At 44.1% G+C, this 13,466-nt stretch overlaps 1 long non-coding RNA gene across 2 annotated transcripts in view; it reads right to left on the bottom strand.

The window, feature by feature from the left end:
• The window catches only part of LOC106994574 (uncharacterized), a 273,272-nt gene extending 261,440 nt beyond the window's left edge, over positions 1 to 11,832 (bottom strand). For both annotated transcript variants that reach the window (XR_013408137.1, XR_001441182.3), the window contains exon 1: positions 11,524 to 11,832. This is a non-coding gene — a long non-coding RNA (uncharacterized LOC106994574). The remainder of the gene's footprint in view (positions 1 to 11,523) is intronic.
• Positions 11,833 to 13,466: the final 1,634 nt, after the last annotated feature.

Genomic DNA, 13,466 nt, shown 5'->3' with positions numbered 1-13,466 from the left:
GTCAGGTGTTTGAGACCAGCCTGACCAACATGGTGAAACCCCATCTCTACTAAAAATACAAAAATTAGCCAGGCATGGTGGCATGCACCTGTAATCCCAGCTACTCAGGAGGTTGAGGCAGAAGAATCACTTGAACCAAGGAGGCAGAGGTTGCAGTGAGCCGAGACTACAACTGCACTCCAGCCTGGGCAACAGAGTAAGACTCTGTCTCAAAAAAAAAAAAAAAGAAAAGAAAAGAAAAGAAAAGTATGAAGGAAAGTAAGCATGTAATATCCTGAAAGTCAGCATAATGTTCATCTTTATGGAAATAATTCATCTCGGTATTGGAATAAAATGTTTGGCAACATATTTAGAAAAGTCACTTCCTCAATGGAAAGAAAGTGGATTTAACTATTGTCACCAAATTCTAATATTCTGTGAGAGAATGTAGGAATGCAATGTATTAGGAAAATTATTTGCTTTTTTAGCCAGGAGTCATCTATCAATACCTTACTTTATATTTTCCATGCTGCTTAGCTGCATCTCAGTTTTTATTTTAAATAGTACTACCACATGGTCTCAATTGGCCTTTATCTTGTATTTTAAATTGTACAGCAAACAAGTGAAAACTGTCATCCTCACAGGTCAGATATAACTATCAATTTCTATTTTTACTGCTCATAAGACAGATTAGCTAACTAATCATCCCTTCTTCCCTGCTCCACATTGTCTGCAGAGTTGGTAGACTGGAAGGTAAATCTACAAATGACGAAAGATGGAACATCATATGTAAGATTCATGGATTAATAAAAGGAGGCTTATCCCACTGTTTCTTAGGTGAATTCCATCCCAATTACACAGGTCTTTCAGAGATCTCAGCTCTGGCTGAGGAATTACACTAAAGCTACATCCCCAAAACTAAGCTGTTAACTTCTCTGGACACAGGCAGCTATACAATGTCCCACGGGCAGAGATGTGGGCACAATTTCTAGTATTCATTTGTCTCTAAAAATAACTTGCCTAATTACATAAACAAAGCACTGCTTTTCTAATGGATATTAGCGGCTTAATTATTTGAGTCAAGTCAGGAGAAGATGTGTAGCTGCATTCACTGCCACAAACTTGCTTGGATTTCACATCTGTTGACTGTCTACTGTGTGAAGGATGACATCAGTTCATTACTGCAATTTCTCTCCCTTGGCAAACTCTAATGAAGTCTGAAGCTTCATCAATTCAACGTGTTCTCTTTGTGGGCTTTATTTAGCATGCCAACTTGGTCAGCAAGACTCTCTTCTCAATGACATCCTAAAGATCTTTCTGAAAGTGAACCTCAAAGTTAGAAGCAGGACAGATAACATCGTCAAGTCCCTCTCCAGTGTCCAGATGGTTACAATAAACACTCTAACCTCCATGCAGTCACAATGCTTGTAACTTTCTAAAATTGAACGTTTTCAGCTGCATCCCGCCTTGCTCATCCACACATCCACCGTCTTCCTTTAGACACATGCCAGGGGAGTTGCTGAGGAGGAGGGAAAGAACTACACTGCGGCATCCAGCACCATCTGCAGCTGCTTGTTATATATACGTTGGATTTCTGATCCCAGGATAGGCATCGCTGACTTCCTCTCATGTGGAGCCATTTCTCTAAGACTCCAACATGGCAAGTGAAAAAAAAAACAGAGTCATGAACCCATTTTTAGTTCATAGAAAGTGTCTATATTCTCGCCACAAGTTGCCCGGGAACTTTCATTTGGGCTCTGAAAATGTAGGCGTTATCTTCAAGTTAAATAGACACTGATGGTTGAAAACATGGAAATGACTATTGAATCACAGACAGATCTTATTATGGATCATAATAGAGTAAATATTGTAGGGAGACAGGTAATAATTTACACCTGTTATGTACTCAGTAACTATTTGTTGAATTGAATGTAATACCTTGGGAAGGGGTGTGAATAAAAGCAGTTTTTTACTGGCTCCCAGCTGTAGTTGCTCCTGTGTTTTTCAGTATCGAACCCTGTCCTCCACCAGACTTTCTAAGGACATGCATTAGCCCCACAAGGGATTCTCCTCTCATTACGATGTGATTTGTCATTCTGTACACTGCACCAATGGGAGAGTGAGCACACAATTATCTACCTCAGGGTGAAGTCCTGATGGCCTTGATTTAAGATTCAGAACGCTTATGGAATATTTTCCCAGAAAATTAGCCCTGTTAATGTTTCTGGAGGAAAGAGAGGAGAGAGGGAGTGTGCAGACACAATATATCTTTGTGTATTAAGAGTGTTACTGTGTGTTTGTCATTGCAAGCTACTAAATCCACACTCTATCACCCTGCAAGTTTTTATATAGGGACGAGTGCTGCTGAGTTGCATTCTACTTGTACCACATCAGAAACTGTTACTTTCATCTCTCATTGATTTCTTTGGAGAATTCCATTTTGGGTTGTGGGACATGAAGATTGTCATCATATTAAGAAATGTAGAGTTGCTTGCTCAGAGAGTAATGTCGTTGTTCAGCATGGAATGCCAGGATAAACAGCAGTAACCTTTTGGTATTGAGCACCTGGAATGTCCCCCAGGCAGGCAGCATATTCCCAAGTCCAAGGCAGGATGGTTCCTGTCCTGCAGTCAGTGCTGCTCCATCTGACCCGCTAAGAGATCAACAGACTCCTTAGCTCGGTCAGAGTGCTGCCTCTGCCCACACTGAGATCACAGTTTCAACAGTCCCTGGCTTAGGTTGTGTGAGTCTTAAAGGCAGTGAAGATCTGGGCTGTCCCCCCGCATATACAGAACAATGCCTTTTATACCCTAGGAACTTAATGAGAGTTTTGTACATGGATGAATGAACGCATGAATGTAGACCTCTCAGACACATTTTCTGCTGTGTAGCTCCTTCTGCTAGCTGCAGTTTCTCAGGGAGATGGATAAACATCACTTGGTTGATTCAGGGCAGATACAAACAGGGAAAAATCTTCCCACCCTGACCAAATATCTGTCATTACCCTGGAGTCTGTCATCTAGTCAGGACTTTCAAAGGGGGATATTAATCTATTTCAATGAGCATTTTCTGAGTAAGTCTTTTTCATGAGCAAAGGAACATGTTTTGGGGACACAATGGTGAATACAACCCCCCCCATCCTGCACCAGGGTATAAACCCTCTTCCCCAAGCCTCTGCCCCTCCTGGTTTAGGCTCTTGCAGGGCCATTTCTCACTGGACTCCCCACCATCCCCCAACCCCCATCCTCCTGACTATGCCCCACCCCACTCCTCTCACCCTATATGTGGATGAAGAGCTATTTCCTAAAGTGAGGACACCCTCTTGACCTTTCCTCTGCTATGGTTCCAGATTCTCTGGTGACTCCTGAGCTGTGAGATGCTGATGGGAGACTCCAGGGTTCTCAGCACTGGGCCTGACGGCCAGTGGCACCATCCAGGGACATGCTAAAAATTCAGATTCTGATTCCCAACCAAGATGGCCAAATAGGAACAGCTCGGGTCTGCGGCTCCCAGTGAGACCAATGCAGAAGGCGGGTGATTTCTGCATTTCCAACGGAGGTACCCGGTTCATCTCATTGGGACTGGTTAGACAGTGGGTGCAGCCCACAGAGGGTGAGTAGAAGCAGGGTGGGATGTCGCCTCACTTTGGAAGTGCAAGGGGCCAGGGAACTCCCTCCCCTAGCCAAGGGAAGCCATGAGGGACTGTGCCGTGAAGGACAGTGCTATGTAGCCCAGATACTATGCTTTTCCCACAGTCCTCACAACCCACAAACCAGGAGATTCCCTCCGGCGCCTACACCACCAGGGCCTTAGCTTTCCAGCACAAAACCAGGCGGCCATTTGGGCAGACACTGACCTAGCTGCAGGAGTTTTTTTTCGTACCCCAGTGGCACCTGGAACACCAGTAAGACAGAACCGTTCACTCCCCCGAAAAGGGGGCTGAAGCCAGGGAGCCGAGTGGCCTTGCTCAGTGGATCCCACCTCCACGGAGCCCAACAAGCTAAGTTCCACTGGCTTGAAATTCTCATTGCCAGCACAGCAGTCTGAAGTCCACCTGGGACACTCTAGCTTGGTGGGGTAAGGGGGATCTGCCATTACTGAGGACTGAGTAGGTGGTTTTCCCCTCATAGTGTAAACAAAGCCGCCTGGAAGTTCAGACTGGGTGGAGCCCACCGCAGGGCCACAAAGCCACTGTAGCCAGACTGTCTCTCTAGGTTCCTCCTCTCTGGGCAGGGCGTCTCTGAAAGAAAGGCAGCAGCCCCAGTCAGGGGCTTATAGATAAAACTCCCATCTCCCTGGGACAGAGCACCTTGGGGAAGGGGTGGCTGTGGGCACAGCTTCAGCAGACTTAAATGCTCCTGTCTGCCAGCTCTGAAGAGAGCAGCCGATCTCCCAGCACAGCACTCGAGCTCTGCTAAAGGACAGACTGCCTCCTCAAGTGTGTCCTGACCCCCGTGCCTCCTGACGGAGAGACACCTCCCAGCGGGGGGTCGACAGACACCTTATACAGGAGAGCTCCAGGTGGCATCTGGCGGGTGCCCCCCGGGACTAAGTTTCCAGAGGAAGGAACAGGCAGCAATCTTTCCTGTCTGTTCTGCAGCCTCTGCTGGTGATACCCAGGCAAATAGGGTCTGGAGTGGACCTCCAGCAAACTCCAGCAGACCTGCAGAAGAGGGGACTAACTGTTAGAAGGAAAACTAACAAATAGAAAGGAATAGCATCAACATCAACAAAAAGACCAACCACGCAAAAACCCCTTCCGAAGGTCACCAACATCAAAAACCAAAGGTAGATAAATCCATGAAGATGAGGGAAAAACAGTGCAAAAAAGGCTGAAAATTCCAAAAATCAGAATGTCTCTTCTCCTCCCAAGGATCATAACTCTTCACCAGCAAGGGAACAAAATTGGACAGAGAATGAGTCTGATGAATTGACAGAAGTAGGTTTCAGAAGGTGGGTAATAACAAACTTCTCTGAGCTAAAGGAGCATGTTCTAATGCAATGTAAGGAAGCTAAGAACCTTGATATAGGGTTACAGGAACTGCTAACTAGAATAAGCAGTTTAGAGAAGAACATAAATGACCTGATGGAGCTGAAAAACACAGCGCGAGAATTTCAAGAAGCATACACAAGTATCAACAGCTGAATAGATCAAGCAGAAGAAAGTATATCAGAGATCGAAGATCGACTTAATGAAATAAAGCATGAAGACAAGATTACAGAAAAGGAATGAAAAGGAATAAACAAAGCCTCAAAGAAATATGGGACTATGTAAAAAAACCAAACCTATGCTTGATTGGTGTACCTGAAAGTGACAGGGAGAATGGAACGAAGTTGGAAAACACACTTCAGGATATTATCCAGGAGAACTTACCCAACCTAGCAAGACAGGCCAACATTCAAAATTCAGAAAATACACCACAAAGATACTCCTCAAGAAGAGCAACTCAAGACACATAATCATCAGATTCATCAAAGTTGAAATGAAACAAAAAATGTTAAGAACAGCCAGAGAGAAAGGTCGGGTTACCCACAAAGGGAAGCCCATCAGATTATAAGCCAGAAGAGAGAGGGGGCCAATATTCAACATTCTTAAAGAAAAGAATTTTCAACCCAGAATTTTATATGTAGCCAAACTAAGCTTCATAAGTGAAGGGAATAATAAAATCCTTTACAGACAAGCAAATGCTAAGGGATGATTTTGTCACTACCAGGCCTGCCTTACAAGAGCTCCTGAAGGAAGTACTAAATATGGAAAGGAAAAAATGGTACCGACCATTGCAAAAACATACTAAAATGTAAAGACCCATCGACACTATGAAGAAACTACATCAACTAATGGGCAAAATAACCAGCTAGCATCATAATGACAGGATCAAATTCATACATAATCATATTAACCTTAAATGTAAATAGGCTAAATGTCCCAATTAAAAGACACAGACTGGCAAATTGGATAAAGAGTCAATATCAATCGGTGTGCTGTATTCAGGAGACCCATCTCATGTGGAAAGACACACATGGGCTCAAAATAAAGGGATGGAGGAATATTAACCAAGCGAATGGAAAGCAAACAAAGCAGGGATTGCAATCCTGTCTCTGATAAACCAGAGTTTCAACCAGCAAAGATTAAAAAAAAAAAGACAAAAGGCATTACATAATGGTAAAGGGATCAATGCAACAAGAGCAGCTAACTATCCTAAATACATATGCGCCCAATACAGGGGGACTCAGATTCATAAAGCAAGTTCTTAGAGACCTAAAAAGAGATTTAGACTCCCACACAATAATAGTGGGAGACTTTAACACCCGAATGTCAATATTAGACAGAATGACGAGACAGAAAATTAACAAGGATATTCAGGACTTGAACTCAGTTCTGGATAGAGCAGACCATCTATAGAACTCTCCACCACAAAAGAACAGAATATACATTCTTCTCAGCACCACATCGCACTTATTCTAAATTAGACCACATAATTGGAAGTAAAACACTCCTCAGCAAGTGCAAAAGAATGGAAATCATAACAGTCAGTCTCTCAGACCACAGTGCAATCAAATTAGAACTCAGGATTAAGAAACTCACTCAAAACCATACAACTACATGGAAACTGAACAACTTGCTCCTGAATGACTACTGGGTAAATAACAAAATTAAGGCAGAAATAAATAAGTTCTTTGAAGCCAATGAAAACAAAGACACAATGTACCAGAATCTCTGGGACACAGCTAAAGCAGTGTTTAGAGGGAAATTTATATCACTAAATGCCCACAGGAGAAAGCAGAAAACATCTAAAATCGACACCCTAACATCACAATTAAAAGAACTAGAGAAGCAAGAGCAAACAAATTCAAAAGCTCCAGAAGACAAGAAATAACTAAGATCAGAGCAGAACTGAAGGAAACAGAGACTTGAAAAACCCCTCAAAAACATCAATGAATCCAGGAGCTGGTTTTTTGAAAAGATCAACAAAATAAATAGACTGCTAGCCAGATTGATAAAGAAGAAAAGAGAGAAGAATAAAATAGACACAATAAAAAATGATAAAGGGGATATCACCACTGATCCCACAGAAATACAAACTACCAGAGAATACTATAAACACATCTGCACAAATAAACTAGAAAATCTAGAAGAAATTGATAAATTCCTGGACACATACACCCTCCCAAGACTAAACCAAGAAGAAGTAGAATCCCCAAATAGACCAATAACAAGTTCTGAAATTGAGGCAGCAATTAACAGCCTACCAACCAAAAAAGCCCAAGACCAGACGGATTCACAGTTGAATTCTACCAGAGGTACAAAGAAGAGCTGGTACCATTCCTTCTGAAACTGTTTCATAAAATAGAAAAAGAGGGACTCCTCACTAACTCATTTTATGAGGCCAGCATCATCCTGATACCAAAATCTGGCAGAGACACAACAAGGCTGGTTCAACATATGCAAATCAATAAACATAATCCATCACATAAACAGAATCAATGACAAAAACTACACGATTATCTCGATAGACGCAGAAAAGGCCTTCAATAAAATTCAACACCCCTTCATGCTAAAATCGCTCAATAAACTAGGTATTGATGGAATGTATCTCAAAATAATAAAAGCTATTTATGACAAAACCACAGCCAATATCATACTGCATAGGCAAAAGCTGGAAACATTCCCTTCAAAAACCGGCACAAGAAAAGGATGCCCTCTCTCACCACTCCTATTCAACATAGTATTGGAAGTTCTGGCCAGGGCAATCAGACAAAAGAAAGAAATAAAGGGTATTCAAGTAGGAAGAGGGGAAGTAAAATTATTCCTGTTTGCAGGTGACATGACTGTGTATTTAGAAAACCTCATCGTCTCAGCCCCGAAAGTCCTTAAGCTGATAAGCAACTTCAGCAAAGTCTCAGGATACAAAATCAGTGTGCAAAAGACACAAACATTCCTATACACCAATAATAGAAAGCCAAATCATGAGTAAACTCCCATTCACAATTGCTACAAAGAGAATAAAATACCTAGGAATACAACTTATGAGGGATGTGAAGGACATCTTCAAGGAGAACTACAAACCACTGCTCAAGGAAATAAGAGAGGACACAAACAAATGGAAAAACATCCCATGCTCATAGATAGGAAGAATCAATATTGTGAAAATGGCCATACTGCCCAAAGTAATTTATAGATTCCATGCTATTCCTATCAAGCTACCATTGACTTTCTTCACAGAATTGGAAAAAACTACTTTAAAGTTCATGTGGAACCAAAAAGAGTCCACATTGCCAAGACAATCCTAAGCAAAAAGAACAAAGCTGGAGGCATCACAGTACCCAACTTCAAACTATACTACAAGGCTACAGTAACCAAAATGCATGGTACTGGTACCAAAACAGATATATAGACCAATGAACAAAGGCCTCAGAAATAACACCACACACCTACAACCATCTGATCTTTGAGAAATCTGACAAAAACAAGCAATGGGGAAAGGATTCCCTATTTAATAAATGATGTTGGGAAAACTGGCTAGCCATATGCAGAAAACTGAAACTGGGCCCCTTCCTTACACATTATACAAAAATTAACTCAAGATGGATTAAAGATTTAAACCTAAGACCTAAAACCATAAAAACCCTAGAAGAAAACCTAGGCAGTACCATTCATGAGATAGACATGGGCAAAGACTTCATAAAACACCAAAAGCAACGGCAACAAAAGCCAGAATTGACAAATGGGATGTAATTAAACTAAAGAGCTTCTGCATAGCAAAAGAAACTATCATCAGAGTGAATAGGCAACCCACAGAATGGGAGAAAATGTTTGCAATCTATTAATCTGACAAAGGGCTAGTATCTAGAATCTACAAAGAACTTAAACAAATTTACAAGAAAAAAACAACCCCATCAAAAAATGGGTGAAGAATATGAAGAGACACTTTTCAAAAGAAGACATCTATGCGGCCAACAAACAAATGAAAAAAAAACCTCATCATCACTGTTCATTAGAAAAATGCAAATCAAAACCACAATCAGATACCATCTCACACCAGTTAGAATGGCAATCATTTAAAAAGTCAGGATACAACAGATGCTGGAGAGGATGTGGAGAAATAGGAACGCTTTTACACTGTTTGTGGGAGTGTAAATTAGTTCAACCATTGTGGAAGACAGTGTGGTGAGTCCTCAAGGATCTAGAACTAGAAATATCATTTGACCCAGCAATCCCATTACTGGGTATATACCCAAAGGTTTATAAATCATTCTACTATAAAGACACATGCACACATATGTTTATTGCAGCATTATTCACAATAGCAAAGACTTGGAACCAACTCAAATGCCCATCAGTGATAGATTGGTTAAAGATAATGTGGCACATATACACCATGGAATACTATGCAGCCATAAAAAAGGATGAGTTCATGTCCTTTGCAGGGACATGGATGAAACTGGAAACCATCATTCTCAACAAACTAACACAGGAACAGCTAACCAAACACTGCATGTTTTCACTCATAAGTGGGAGTTGAACAATGAGAACATATGGGCACAGGGAGGTGAACATCACACACTGCAGGGCCCCATGTGTGTGATGCTGGGGGTTGGGAGCTAGGGGAGGGATAGCATTAGGAGAAACACCTAATGTAGATGATGGGTTGATGGGTGCAGCAAACCAACATTGCACATGTATACCTATGCAACAAACCTGCATGTTCTGCACATGTATCCCAGAACTTAAAGTATAATTTAAAAAATTTCTTTAAAAAGAAATTCGGATTCCATGGCCCCAACCCAGATGCTCTGAGCCAGAAACTCTGGGGGTGGGGCCCAGCGAGTTGCATGTTAACTGACTCCAGTGACTCGCAGGAAGCTGGACTTGGGGGACCACTGCCCTAATCCACTGTCTCTCTCCTGACAACCTCCCAAGAGCTCCCTGGGTCGAGACACATGGTCCTGAGCAACAAGGTCAGTTCTGGAGCATGGAGTGGGCCTACTGGAGGAGTGCATCTGAGTAGGGGGGACCCACAGCAGGTGACAGCGAGAGGCCACTGGGCATAGAGAGGAAGGAAGGACGCCAGAGGCGGGAGCTCAGCAAACAATGTAGAGCACATGGTGTCAATCGGCCTTCTCCAGAGAAACAGATCCAACAGGAGAGGGACCTGAAGGAGCTGGCTCACATGTTTGTGGGGTAGGAAGGCCACAATCCATAGGGCAGGCTGCCGAATGGAAACTCGGGCAGGAACGGATGCTGCAGTTTTGAGGCAGAATTCCTTCTCCTCCCAGAAACCTCCATCTGTGCCCTTGAGGCCCTCAAGTGACTGGACGCAGCCCAGATTACAGGGGGGCATCTCCTTTGCTGAGTCAGCTGACTGTGACTGTGACCACATCCACACAACGCCTTCGCAGCAGCAGCACCTACATTCATGTTTGATAACTTCACTGAGTACGATGGCTTGGCTAAGTGGACACATAAAGCTACCCATCGCACACAACAAAGACAGATTTCCCTTATGCAAAAGTTCTCCGGGGACCAGCATTAGATAAAACAGTTCAACTAAGATTGCAATTTCCAGGACACCCAAGTCCTTGGATACTGACTGTCAAGACCTCCACAAAGGCAGAAGTATGATGCTTCTTCATAAGGTCTCACCCCAGGAACACCTGGCTAGAAGCTCACATGAAATCAATCCATTTTGCTACCTGCCTTAGCTTGGGCTGCAGTAGAAAAAATCCAGGGGCTGGGTGGCTTAAACACCAGACATTTATTTCTCGCACTTCTGAAAGTTTGCCATGCCTGACCAAGGTGCCCACTGACTGTTTCTGATGAGAACTCTCTCCCTGGCTTGCAGACAGCCACCTTTTCTCTGTGTCTTGACATGGCAGAGAGAGAGAGCGAGCGAGAATCTCTCTGGTGTCTCTTCATATGAGGGCACTAATCCCATCAGGGGGCTCCAGTCCCACAACCTATTCACCTCCTAAAGGCCCCATCTCCAAATCACATAATGCTGTGGATTTGAGCTCCTACGTATGAACCTGGGTTGGGGAAACACAGACATTCAGTCCACAGCAACACCTGCACTAGGAATTGAAGTCAGTATTTCTTGAGCAGCTATTAGACGCTAAATTAGGCACTGGGGATATTCAGTGAATAAGGCAGAATCTCTGACTTGAAGGTCATTTGTCTAATTATTAGCTAAATCTAAGTCTGATATTTATTAATATATTTTATTTTTTATTAATATGCCTAATAGTTTAATTAATTACATGAATCTCTCCCACCCCAAAAATAGTTGAATTACATTGGGGGAAATTCCCTTTCCTGAAATTCCTGGCAAAATCTGAAAAATAAAACAAATGCTCTTGCTACAAAGTTCAATTAGATAGCAAAACTGTCTGAAGATACAACGCGACCATGTGGCAGTTGAGAGGTGTGTGTGCTCAGCTGCAGGATGTGGCTTGGGCGTGGGATCTGCTGCCTCCCCCCCCAGGCTTGAGATCAAGTTCAGGGATACAAAACACCAGCTCTGAAATATTTCCTGTCCTACTTACCGGCTCAACTGTCTGTGCAGAGTCTCCTAAAAAAAGGAGAGGATGCAGGGTCCGACTTTTCCCAAAAGCCACATCCCGTCTGTTTCTGAGGCAGGCAGCACAAAAGAAAAGAGGTGCCAACCCCGGGCTCTGAATTTTAAGGCACCGTAATCTTGACTTTGAGTAAAATGAGTGTCAGCCAATGTCCTTCGCTCTGGGTAACAGGAATAGCTTCTTCTCGACTTCCTGCCCTTGCTGCTGGAAGCGCAGTCCCTGGACAGACCCACAGTCAGCATCTCCTGGGAGCTTCTTGGAACTGCAGAATCCCAGCCCCAGCCCAGCCCAGCCCTGCTGAATCCACAGCTGTGCTGTAACAAGCTCAGCAGGTGACTGACTCCCACACTCAGCAAAGGTAAATACTAGCAGGTGGCTAAGATAAGGCTGGGATGGGAGAGGAGCAGGATCAGGTCTTTCTCAACACCCACCTTTCTTTTTTAATCTCTTAAACCATCAAGCCTAAAACAATCAGCCTAAAAGTGGTGGCTGGGCTGACAGAGGAGAGCCTCAGCAGATCGGGGCATCCTGATGCTCTCATGAGGTCTTCCACTAATATTTTCCATCACCCTTCATCTTCTTCCTGGGATCAGTTGAGCTGTTGCCTTCAAACATCTCTGAAGTCTATCAAAACATGGGCATTATTAAATTAATCTAAGGTCTTGGTGTTTAATCGGCTAACAATCCTCTCACAGCCACTTCCACAGAGTTGTGCTGGTTTGGTTTCACCACACATTCTGCACTTAGCCTCCTAGACCCAGACAGCGGTAAGAAATGAGCTCTCCACTCATCCTGGTGTTTGCACTGCACAGAAGAGGCCTGTCAACATACAGCAGATTCCACCTAAAACCCACCCCTAAAATCAGTGTGGTCAGCCAGAATTCTGTGTCCCCGATGAGGATGGGGGAAGAGACAGAGAAAACAAGAGAGAAAAACAGAAACGGAGAGACAGGGACTAAAACAAAGACAGAGGCAAAAAGTGGGGGGCAGAGAGACAGATACAGAATCAGAGAGACAGGGACAGAAGAAGAGAGAAATAGAATATAGAGACAAACACAAAGACAGAAGTACCAGGTAGGAAATATGACAGGCACAGATGAGGTGAAATCTCATCTGAGCAATGAAAGCAAAGCCTCAGCCCCATCAGCCACACACCCTGCTGGCCCTTGTGTCCCAGCAGATGAGGATGCACTGCTAGGATGACTGCCAGCGGCCTCGTGACCTGCGGTGACTGCCCATTACTGTGTCTGGCGTGAGTCAGTGGCACAGCCACCTCCCCACTGGCTGCATCCACAATCTATCTGCAGAGTCAGTGCCTTGGTTTCTCCATCACACCAGAGCAGAAGAGACTGCTGACGCTGTGGCCAATGGATGGCCTGTGGCTATGACAGACAGCGCCGACCACAGTGCAGTGGCTCTGGGTGGGAGAGGAGAGGGGCCTTCCTGAGGACGTGGCTCCTCCTTGGATCTTGATCATTCATCGCTTAGCTGTTAAACACTTAAATGTCCCTCCCTCGCTGTTTTATCCTGGGCTTCCCTTTGGCTCTAAGCTTTGGGGTTGAACCAAATGACAAGAGATCGTCTGGGGGCCCACTTAGTCGCTCTGACCAGCCCCAGGATCCTTCGCTAAGCTGCGTTCGGGAGGCTGGGGACAGGCTGGGACCGCCGGTGCCTGCAGTGTGCCATGCAGGAACCGAGGGTTTGGAGATCAGAGTGGGTGACGAGCACAGGCTGCGGCCCAGATGAGGGTGTCTGCCACTGACCTGTGGGCAAGGCGCGATGCTCTCTTGCTGTGGGGCCCAGCGAACATTCTCCCTCTGCTTCTCCCACCACAGTTCTCCCAAGCGGCCCTTTCACAGACGTCCTCCAAGGTACAGGGAACAGCGCTTCGCACTCTGAGACCAACAGCT

The sequence above is a fragment of the Macaca mulatta genome, chromosome 18 (assembly GCF_049350105.2).
Source record: "Macaca mulatta isolate MMU2019108-1 chromosome 18, T2T-MMU8v2.0, whole genome shotgun sequence".
Classification (NCBI taxonomy): Eukaryota; Metazoa; Chordata; class Mammalia; order Primates; family Cercopithecidae; genus Macaca; species Macaca mulatta.
This window is presented reverse-complemented; position numbering and strand designations above follow the sequence as displayed.